At 38.5% G+C, this 9,186-nt stretch overlaps 1 long non-coding RNA gene across 1 annotated transcript in view; it reads left to right on the forward strand.

Moving 5' to 3' along the window:
* Positions 1-7,612, forward strand: part of LOC107728316 (uncharacterized) — a 20,041-nt gene extending 12,429 nt beyond the window's left edge. The window contains exons 2-3 of the long non-coding RNA XR_001638449.1: positions 1,621-1,803; positions 7,327-7,612. This is a non-coding gene — a long non-coding RNA (uncharacterized LOC107728316). The remainder of the gene's footprint in view (positions 1-1,620; positions 1,804-7,326) is intronic.
* Positions 7,613-9,186: the final 1,574 nt, after the last annotated feature.

Genomic DNA, 9,186 nt, shown 5'->3' on the forward strand with positions numbered 1-9,186 from the left:
GGGCTGCTGTCTGAACCGCAGTGAATGGGTGCCGTCAGAATGAGCGTCCAAACAGCTGATAAAAACATCACAATAATCCACAAGTAATCCACAGCACTCCAGTCCATCAGGTCACATCTGGAGAAGACAAAAGCTGAAACAAATCCATCATTAAGATGTTTGCATCCAGCTAAAATCCATAATAACTCTTCCTCCAGTGAAAAAGTCATCTGGTCTGAATCGGGAGAGAAATCTGCACAGATCAAGTACTGGTTATGAACAGCCAGAGCAGTTAAAAAATATATTTAGGTGGATTTTGATGTGAGAGAACAGAAGGAGATGGACTTTTTCACTTGAGGAAGCATTATTTTATGGACTCATATTTTGGCCGGAAGTAACAGTTCGCACTTAAAACATCTTAATGCTGGATTTGTTTCAGCTTTTGTCTTCACAAGATGTTAACTGATGGACTGGAGTGCTATGGATTACTTGTGGATTATTGTGATGTTTTATCAGCTGTTTGTACTCTCATTCTGACGGCACCCATTCACTGCAGAGCATCCATTGCTGAGACACTGATGCAATGCTACATTTCTACAAATCTGTTCCGATGAAGAAACAACCAACATTTCTTGCACTAGTGTTACAGATGGCAGTAGATTGTGCAGTTATTCCAGCATCATCAATGATTTTGTGAATTATATTAACGTATGATATTGGCACCGAAAACAACACTTGCATCATCATGTAGGTGTTGGACATGAGACATCGAGAAGCTCAAACATTACAGGAATGAACACGCCATCATGTTGAGTGGGACGCCTGCGGTCACATTTTCAACATGCTGGGACATTCTGTACAGATTCACTAATACAGTCCAGTCACATGTGAGCTAGACTTTGAAGGAAAGAGTTACTAGATGAATCCAGTGGTTTGCTGGTATTGTTACACGTGTAAGTTTTCCGTCCAGAAAGAGCATTTGTTAATGCATTGTGAGACCTCGTGTACCTAGAAATACAATGAAACTAAAACTGTTCACATTTGTCATGACTAATGGGGCCTAAACCTGAGAATTTCATTATTTTTCTGAAAGAGCTTGAGGCATAATTCACTTCACTCACCCAGATTCTGAGTCATTTTTTTAAAATCATTTTCAGAATCTGCCTAGATCAAGTCAACAATTTAATGACACATTAAAAGAAGTTATAAACTCAGTCGACAGCATTTGTGCATAATGTTGATTACACAACACTTATTTTTTAGACTAATCCCTTGTTTTCATAAAAAAAAAATCAAAGGTTACAGTGAGGAATTTACAGTGGAAGTAAATTGGCCCATTTTTTGGAGGATTTAAAAACAGAAATGTGAAGCTTATAAAAAGTGTTTACATTCATTCTTCTGTTTTTTTTTTTTTTGCTGTAAATTTGTTTTTTAATGTAATTTTATGGTTTATGGTGTTGTGTTGTCATAGCAACTAAATTGTAAAATTACATATATCGATAAGATTAGCAAGCAATTTTTCACACTAAAAAAAAAATCATGTTAACACGCATTTTGTAACATTATGCCAGAAATGTTTTTGATGGAATGTATTCCTTTAATGTTGTTCATTATGATGAATGTCTGTTTATTGGACTGCAGGCTGGTTTTTGAGTGGACCCATGTGGTTATGACTGACCTCACATCTGGGTAAACAGGAGAAAGAAACAGACGCTGGTGTGTTGTGTGCAGAACGACTCTGTGGAAAATGCTAATGGAAGACAAACCATAGAGGCATCAGCCCAGACACAGACGGCAGGATTATACGATTAAGAAGAGAGGAAGGTAGGGAAGATCTCTTTGAACATTAGTGTTATCAAAGCCTAATGGCCAGAAACACCTTCAAAGAGACACTGTTATTGTGCTGAATGTTGGGAGAGCTGTGCTGTTTCTCTTTTTCAGGTGATAAAGAGAGTACAAATATATACTAAAGGACAAACCTGAGCTACTTTATATCTAGAGACCAGAATATCATAGAGACTTGAGCCTGGCAAATACCAAAAACATCTTAGCAACCACATAACAACGCCTTGGCAACCACCATTTTAGAAACCTCATAGCGTCGGTGCCGATAGCCGTTTGGGCAGTGTGTCGACATACAGCGCCGTTGCGCTACGGTCGTCCCGAGTTCGAGTCCTGACTCGAGGACCTTTCCCGATCCTGCCACCCTATCTCTCTCCCACTTCGCTTCCTATCAGTTATGATCTGTCCTATTTTAATAAAGGCGAAAAGGCCAAAAAATAAATATAAAAAAAGAAACCTCATAGCAACACCCTGGCAACCACCAAGAACATCTTAGCAGCCACCTAGCAATGCCCTAGCAACCACCAAGAACATCTTAGCAACCACCATCTAAGAAACCACATAGTAACACTCTGGAAACCACCAGGAACATCTTAGCAACCACCTAGCAATGCCCTGGCCACCAACATCTTAGCAACCACATAGCAATACTCTGGAAACCACCAAGAACATCTTACCAACCACTTAGCAACGACCAAGAACATCCTTGCAGCTACCTAGCAACGCCCTAGCAACCTCCAAGAACATCTTAGCAACCACATAGCCACACCCTGGCAACCACCATCTTCGAAACCACATAGCAACACCCTGGAAACCACAAGGAACATCTTAGCAACCACCTAACAATGCCCTAGCAACTACCAAGGACATTTTAGCAACCACATAGCAACACCCTGGCAACCACCAAGAACATCTTAGCAACCACCATCTAAGAAATCACATAGTAACACCCTGGAAACCACCAGGAACATCTTAGCAACCACCTAGCAATTCCCTGGCAACCAACATCTTAGCAAACACATAGCAATACTATGGAAACCACCAAGAACATCTTACCAACCACCTAGCAACGCCCTAGCAACCACCAAGAAAATCTTAGCAACAACCTAGCAATGACCAAGAACATCTTTGCAGCTACCTAGCAACGCCCTAGCAACCACCAAGAAAATCTTAGTAACCACATAGCCACACCCTGGCAACCACCATCTTAGAAACCACATTGCAACACCCTGGGAACCACAAGGAGTATCTTAGCAACCACCTAGCAATGCCCTAGCAACTACCAAGGACATTTTAGGAACCACATAGCAACACCCTGGCAACCAACATCTTAGCAACCACATATCAACACCCTGGAAACCACCAAGAACATCTTAGCAATCAACTAGCAATTCCCCTAGCAACCTCTAAGGACATCTTAGCAACCAAATAGCAACACCCTGGCAACCACCATCTTAACAATCACATAGCAATGCCCTGGCAACCACCAGGAATGTCTTAAAGGGGTCATATGATGCTATTTTAAAGATCATTATTTTGTGTATTTGGTGTAACAGAATATGTTGACATGCTTTAATGTTCAAAAAACACACTATTTTTCAAATACTGTACATTATTGTAGGTCCTCTATGCCCCGCCTCTCTCAGTTTGTGCAGCCAGCCTTGTACTCTTCTAGGTTCAAAAAACTGTCGTCCATAAAATGCGTTGCACAAATTCGAACATCTGGGTTGTGCTGTTCTGTTGTAAATAAATCTTAACCAATGATTCCTAATTGCATCTACTTCTGGAAGGCCAAATAAAGTGCTTTTGCTTTCGCACTGAAACACACAGCGTCTCCCTGACATGCTGCATCAACACTACTGCTGTTCCTGAAACCACGCCTTCTTTCTTTGCGTGAACATTTGGGCGGCATTATGCTAATATTTCCACATAGTGAGGTAGACATGTGGGGGCGTGTTAGAACGAGCCGTTTTAGGTAGGCGTGGCTGACTCTTAACTTTTATAAAGAATATCTCTTTGGATTCGAGACTTTAGTCTTTGCAACTTTACAGATCTTCTTTATGCACCAAGAGCTTGTAACACTCCAAAGAGAAAGGAAATCTTGAAATCGCATCATATGACCCCTTTAACAACCACAAAACAACATCATGGCAACCACCGTCTTAGCAACCTCAAACAGCACCCTGTCACTGTGGCAGTGAGTTTTGAACAGGCAAACATAGAATTTATTTCTTTTCTATGAAGACAAAAATCTAGCTGCTTTTCCTTACAGAAAACTGCTGAATGACTTTCAGATGTCTAGCACAACATGTGGGCCTGTTGTTGGTGGATCTGTTTTGGTCTCTTGCATGTCTGTGTGTGTGTTCAGGATTCACTGCGCTCCAAAGTATTTTTGCACTTGTGTTCTTCCCGTAAAAGCAGGCAGGCTGCCACATGCTCGCACGCCCCGTCCACATGATCTGAGAGAGAGAGAGAGAGAGACAGGAGGGGAGGCTCTTAATGCAGTGAGTCAGCACTCCAGACTCCATTTCATCTCCATCCTGACCGATCAACACGGCTTAACCCTTTCCTTCCTCCCCTCTGCTTCACTGGCAGCTTTTAATGACCTTAATACAGGGAGCAGAGATGTAGATCATCATTTAAGGTATATCCTTGCTGTATAAAAATAAGATATATATATTATCCAGCTAGGATACATTAAATTGATCAAAAGTGACAGTAAAGACATTTATAATGTTACAAAAGATTTCTATTTCAAATAAATGCTGTTCTTTTGAACTTTCTATTCATCTGTGAATCTTGAAAAATAAAATGTATGACGGTTTCCACAAACATATTGGGCAGCACAACTGTTTTCAACATTGATAATAATCAGAAATGTTTCTTGAGCAGCAGATCAGCATATTAGAATTATTTCTGAAGATCATGTGACACTGAAGACTGGAGAAATTATGCTAAAAATTCACAGGAATACATTACATTTTAATATATGTTACAATAGAAAAATTATTTTACATTGGAAAAATATTTCACAATTTTTACTCTTTTTTTTTTTTTTTTTAATCAAATAAATGCTTGGTGAGCACTTCTTTCAAAAATATTCAAAAATCATGCCAACCCCAAATATGACAAAACAAGATTGAAAGAAAATAACACATGGAATGTGACAGAAGTTTCTAAATATGTCTACATGTTTGAGAAATTTCTAAATAATGTTTAATTGTCAACACAGAAGCGTAGCAACCAAGTAGAACAACATCTTTACAGTTCATTCCTGTCACTATTTGAAAAACAGTAGTTATATTTGTGTTTCATTTTACTTGGCTACGATGCAAAGACAAAAATATTGCAGACTGTGCAAAATAAGTTTAAGACCAAGCGGTAAGCATGCATGTGTTTACCGCGTTCACACACAATGAGAGGGAGGGAGACGGCGGACGGAGAATGTAGGTCACATTCTTGAGCTGAAAGCTTTTTGAGCCACACAATCACAGCAGGATTTCCAGCATTTCACTGAAGGCCATCAAACAAGTGCATTTCCCCTGTGTTTTCCCCCCACACAGAGACCCCCGTCCACAGGCCGCGGGATCAAAGATGACCGCGCAGCGCAATCGGCCTTTGTGTGGCTTACAGCTGAGATTGACCTGTCTGCATCGATGCTTGCGTAAATTTGAGAGAACTGAAGCTTGTAGCCGCACACAATGCATTCGACGACACACACAAAATCAAATCCAGATTGGCTGGCAAGTCCCTGAGCTCTCAAAAAAACACACACTTCGAAATGGGGACATTGCATAGACTTCTATTGTTTTCATATACAGCTAGTTATAAACACTGTAACCTAACCCTAACAGAAAACTTTCTGCGTTCTTGCCATTTTAAAAAGCTTTATTTACATACTGTTTTTACAAATGAAGACGTCCCCAAAATGTGCTACCAAAAAAAAAAAAAAAGCTACAAATCAGCTACAAACACTCATTACACCTCCAATATGCTGCATTAATTCTCAAATGCCTTCTTCATCTGAACCACTTGGTCATTATGCATTTCAGCAGATTTTATTCACAACTGATTGCATTTCTAAAAAATATTAAAATTAATTGGTTTCATGATTTTCTGATATACTGTTATTAAAGGGGTCATATGATGCGATTTCAAGTTTTCCTTTCTCTTTGGAGTGTTACAAGCTCTTGGTGCATAAAGAAGATGTGTAAGTTGCAAAGACTAAAGTCTCAAATCCAAAGAGATATTCTTTATAAAAGTTAAGAGTCAGCCACACCTACCTAAAATGGCTCGTTCTAACACGCCCCCACATATCTACGTCACTATGTGGGAAGATTTGCATAACGCCGCCCAAATGTTCACGCAAAGAAAGAAGGCGTAACTTTTATTCTCGCTGTAGTATTGTTGTTGCCACCATGTCGTGAAGACGCTGTGTGTTTCGTTGTGAAAGCAAAACTACTTTGTTTGGCCTTCCAAAAGAGGACGATATCTGCTTCATCATGCCTGGAGCTGATCCGTGCTGGTTGCTGAGGAAATACTACAACTTTGCGCTGTGGATCGCCGGATCGGCTTTCACCGTGGACGAAGCGGAGTCCAGCCCGGAGTCGTCACATGTCCTTCCGGACGCTCCTTCGTCGAAATCGCCGGCCGCGCCATTCTCAAGCCCGCCGCCTCTGCTCACTCTAACCCTCCCGCCGTTCCTCACGCTAGCCCCCGGCCTCTGCTCACTGTAGGCCGCCGTGTGTGGTGCTGTGTTTCGTTGTGAAAGCGAAACTACTTTGTTTTGCCTTTCAAAAATGGACACGACTAGAAATCAGTGGTTAAGTTGTATTTACAACACTGTTCCAGAACACTTCAACCCAAATATTCAAAAAAGCAAGATGCATTAAATTGATTCATAACTAAACTATTATCTAAATTAAAACTGAAATAAAAATTAATAAAGACTATTTGAAAATATAACGACAAAACAAAACCAAAAAATTTGGGGGTCAGTAAGATTTTTAATAAAGAAATTAGCACTTTTATTCAGCAGTATTAAAAATCTTACTGACCCCAAACTTTGTAACGGCAGTGTAAACTGCAAAGCTTTATGGTTTATTGAAGCAGCCAGTAACTGTTAGGCTCTTTTACCACAGTCCTTGTATCCATGGTAACGTTATCTTCACATATCACTACACACAATACACACAAACATGTTAAAACCATTAAAAAAATGAATAGGACTTTCCTCTATTATGCTCTATAGAAAAAAAAAGGAAAAGTCAAATCCGGTTTCCTCCAGCTAAACGCTTCAGTCATTCATACGCTCTCACACATATATTTGTCAGCCTGTTTTCCGAGTGAGTCACAAAGAACGATTGCTCACACACACACACACACACACACACAGCCCGCAGCTCTAATTCCAGGAAGCAGCTGCAGCAGATGATGATCGCCTGTATCAGGCCCGTGAATCACACCTCTGTTTTGACTCCTGTTTTTTTCTTTCTCTTTCCTCAGAATCGGACGCGGCTCCAGAGGGTGGAGAGGACGGAGATAAGCAGTGACAGGATTGTGCAGGGAAGGGATGGTGGTGGTGGTTTATTACACGGCTCCAGGGCGCGCATTTCTGCGGCCGACATGTCTGGACGTGACGTATTGAAGCGCGGCTGTGATTGAACACAAAATATGGGAAGAGAGAGAGATCCGAGACAATGATGCCACTCATTCCCGATAGCGATGAGAATCATGCGGAATTTCGGTTTAGATTCCTTAACTGTTTTGGATCCTTAACAAAACTTTTCGTACTTGACTGCTATAATTAAAGTGACCGTTCATCCTAAAATTAAAATTCTGTCATCATTTACTCACCAATCTTCTGTCCAAATCGAGCTGTGAATGTCACGACCTGCAGTTCAGTGAATCAGGCAAGAACTGCTCCACCCGAGTGAATCATTAGACTGATTCAAACTGATTTTTGATTATTTTGAATAATTTGATCTCGAGTCGGACAGTGTTGTTATCGTTAACTAAAATGAAAACATTTTATTTTAATTGTAAAAACTATTAACAAATTTTAATTGTTTAATACACTGAAAAATGGTAGAAACAAGAACTCAGAAATTGCTAATAAATTTCATAAATAATTACAAAGAAACAGCAAGTAACACTGATTTAAACATTTTAGAAAGACTGAAATAGTATTTTCTTGTAAAATATGCTCCAGTCCTGCAGTTCAGTGAATCAGGCAAGAACCGCTCCACCCGAGTGAATCATTAGACTGATTCAAACTGATTTTTGATTATTTTGAATCATTTGATCTCGAGTCGGACAGTGTTGTTATCGTTAACTAAAATGAAAACATTTTATTTTAATTGTAAAAACTATTAACAAATTTTAATTGTTTAATACACTGAAAAATGGTAGAAACAAGAACTCAGAAATTGCTAATAAATTTCATAAATAATTACAAAGAAACAGCAAGTAACACTGATTTAAACATTTTAGAAAGACTGAAATAGTATTTTCTTGTAAAATATGCTCCAGTAATCTTGTTTTAATTACAACTTTAAAAAATAGCTGAAATAAAATAACTATTTTTGTTGTGTTTTGTCATTTTTTTTAAAATAAGTGTATTTCTATTTCAGTTATTTTGTTATTAATTATAATGTAGCCTTACAGTATAAAAATATTAATTTCTTTAAAAAACTGTTATATCCAAATGTTTTTGGAGTTTTTGTTTTTTTAAATGTCTATTTTAATCTTTATTAATTTGTATTTCAGTTATTTAGTTATTAATTAATTTAGTGCATCCTTACTGAATAAAAGTATTTATTACTTTCTTAAAAAAAAAAAAAAATCTTACTGACCCCATACGTTTTTGTTTAGTTTTGTTGTTTTTATTAGTTATTTTAATGTTAATTTAGTCTTTATTAATTTTTGTTTTAGTCATTTTAGTTCAACTTTAAGTGAAGATTAGAAATGTATCCTTGGCAACAAAAAATATTTTATTTTATTTCAATGAACATTTATTTTATTTCAGTTCATTTTTTACAAATATTTGTACCTTTAGTTAACAGTACAACACTGATTCACCTCTGATGTTTCAATCAAGCACGCAGACTGCGGTAACTTCTAGACGGCTTGTTTACAGCGCTTACAGCATCTTCAGTAATTGCTCTAGTCTAGAGGAGAACTGAAATTAGCCGTCTTGTTTCATGGTAATTGTATTAATAGACAATGACATGGACATGGACATGAAGAAAAGAGGATGGTTTAGTCAGTAGTGTGTGTGTGTGTGTGTGTGTGTGTGTGTGTGTGTGCCCTTAACCTACTTAAAATAGTGTGTCAACTAATACGTCTCTGTGGCGTTTCCTGTCT

Source organism: Sinocyclocheilus rhinocerous, unplaced genomic scaffold, assembly GCF_001515625.1.
Source record: "Sinocyclocheilus rhinocerous isolate Xijiao unplaced genomic scaffold, SAMN03320098_v1.1 scaffold247, whole genome shotgun sequence".
Lineage (NCBI taxonomy): Eukaryota > Metazoa > Chordata > Actinopteri > Cypriniformes > Cyprinidae > Sinocyclocheilus > Sinocyclocheilus rhinocerous.